Genomic DNA, 2,394 nt, shown 5'->3' on the forward strand with positions numbered 1-2,394 from the left:
TTTTAAGTTCATTTTCCAGTACTACAGGAAAGAATAGATTAGAAGGAAAATAATTAATATTTGAGGATATGAAATTTAGATATCAAACTGATTACTATACTTCTAATAATAATACATAATAAATATTCAACAAAATTAGATAACATTTCTAGAATTAATACATAGTTAGCAAAAGTAATTGCATTAAATATTTAAAGTAACTTGCTAAAACAAGCGGATATAATATTATATATAACTTGGGTAAATTATGAAATCTGTTTTGAAATCAATCAAGAATAAAAATATGCTCTGCTCTTAGAGGCACTGCACATGTGGTTGCTATGTCACATGTGCATCGGTAGGTGGCAGAGAGGAAAGCAGCTATGTCTATGCTTAATGTTCTAACCTATTAACATCTGAGTAACCAATTTAACATTCTCTGAAAATATTGATCCTTAGACAATCACCAGTGTGGTACCAAGCAGGCCCAGATGGGGTTCCAAGATGATGAGAAAGCAGGAGACTAGAACAAACATGCATGGGATCTAATATTAGGGCCTCAGTCAAGAATGAGGCAGACAACACTGACAAAAGGCCACTTGGGTAGGCTGGGCAAGGTGTAAGCCCAAGATGACTACCACACTGGAGCCTGGACAGAAAGTTAGCCTGAGATGACCACCAGTCTCGTTCTGTGCAAGCCTTGGAGGCAGAGCATGCTCAAGATGATACATGTTCACCTCCACAATATATCAGCTTGATGTAGTACTCCTAATATCACTCCTGAGATGACACTAGATACTCAGAGACTCCAGGCACTACTAAGAGGAGCAAGTAAGTGGTGGATAAATGGAAGAGAGGAGAAATAGAAGGATGTGGGCACAATGAAGAGAGGCAGAACTGGAGATTCAAAAGCAGTGAGGAATTGTCTGCTCTAAGTGGTCAATGGTGCAATCTGGGGGCATGGTGGGATTATGCAGCCACCGCGGTCTGCATCTAGGTCCCTGGCACTGCATCAGCAGGAGTCTGTTACCTACCAAAGGCCAGGCAGGTATACTTGGTCTGGCCTGCCCTCTGGGGACATATTAATGTCAGAGGTCTATGCAGAACTGTCTTATACCCTACACCTGGTTGTGGTTGAGTAGCTGACCCCAGAGATATGGAAGCAGGAGCACTAACCCCACATCTAACTTTAGGACACATGAGAACAAACCATGTACACGGCAGGAGTTGCAGGTAAGCCAACTCTGAGGATATAAATATGGGAGAGCTGGCCCTACTACATGTCTCCCATGAGGCAGCATGGACGTGGGAGATATACCCTCCTCCCTCCTTTCTTCTTATCACCTGTGGCATGTAGAACACCTTTGCCTGTGGTCATGAAGAATTGGCCTTGCTCTTCACTACCTGCTGCACTCAGGAGTCAAGGCCCTGACCCTCACCTAAGCAGCACAGTACAGCTGATTTTGGTGGCAGGGGTACAAGCACACAAGCCCCAAGGATGTAAGCATAGGAAAGCTGTTCCCTCCATTTGTCTGCTGTGCAGTGACATGGGTGTATGAGAGATGCTCCCCTGCCCCCCACCACCTATGGCAGGCATGAGATCTGGCCCTCAAGTCATCAGAGCCAGAAACTTCTCTCTGTCCCTCTTTTGCTGCAGTACTCAGGAGAGAAGGCTCTGCCCCTGACCTGGGCAGCATAGCAGGCTCTACTATTCCTGTATGTCCGGGTTGTGAGTAAGCTGGCCCAAGGCCTTGAGTGTGAGAAAGCAGTCTCTACCTCCTGTATGCTATCCAGCTGCATCATTAAAGAAGAGATTCCCTCTCTTCCTTTCTGCCCTCATCAGTGTGTGGGTGGGGGACTGGTTCTGATAGGGTCATGAGAGTAGGAGCGCAGTCTCTGCCCTTCATCTGCTACAACACATAGGAGAACAGGTTCTATACCATATCTTGGCAACACAGTAGAGCTGAGTCTGGGTATGTGTATATGTGCAGGTGAGCCTGCCTTGAGGGTGTGATCATGAGTGTGGGAAATTTGGCCCCACAATTTGTCTGCCATGTGGCAGAGTGTGCATGGGAGAGATGTCCTTCCCCACCTTGAGCCCTTGACACCTACTGCAGTCAGGATAGCTGGCCCTAACCCTCACCTGCTACAGCAGTTAGAAGAACAGACCTGCATGGGCAGCACAATAGAGCTGACTCTAGATGTGAAGATTGTCAGTGAGCTTCCCAAAAGTATGAGCCCAGGAGAACCTTCCCTGCCTCTTCTGGACAGCGATGCAGATGAGGGAGATATCCCTTCCTTCCCCGTCCCTTTCATTCTATAGCAGGCCAGGAGCTGGCTAAGGAGGCTCATGGAATGAGAGAACTTGTCATGGCCCTCACTATCTACAACAGTCAGGAAAAGAGAGCCCTAGAC

The 2,394-nt window shown here is 46.6% G+C and overlaps 1 non-coding gene across 1 annotated transcript; it reads left to right on the forward strand.

Annotated features, from left to right (window-relative positions):
• The first annotated feature begins 287 nt into the window (after positions 1 to 287).
• LOC114611553 lies at positions 288 to 416 on the forward strand. Its single transcript, XR_003709855.1, has one exon. It is a non-coding gene; the product is annotated as a small nucleolar RNA SNORA17 (small nucleolar RNA).
• The last annotated feature ends 1,978 nt before the right edge of the window (positions 417 to 2,394 follow it).

Source organism: Grammomys surdaster, unplaced genomic scaffold (assembly GCF_004785775.1).
Source record: "Grammomys surdaster isolate TR1022 unplaced genomic scaffold, NIH_TR_1.0 126115, whole genome shotgun sequence".
Classification (NCBI taxonomy): Eukaryota; Metazoa; Chordata; class Mammalia; order Rodentia; family Muridae; genus Grammomys; species Grammomys surdaster.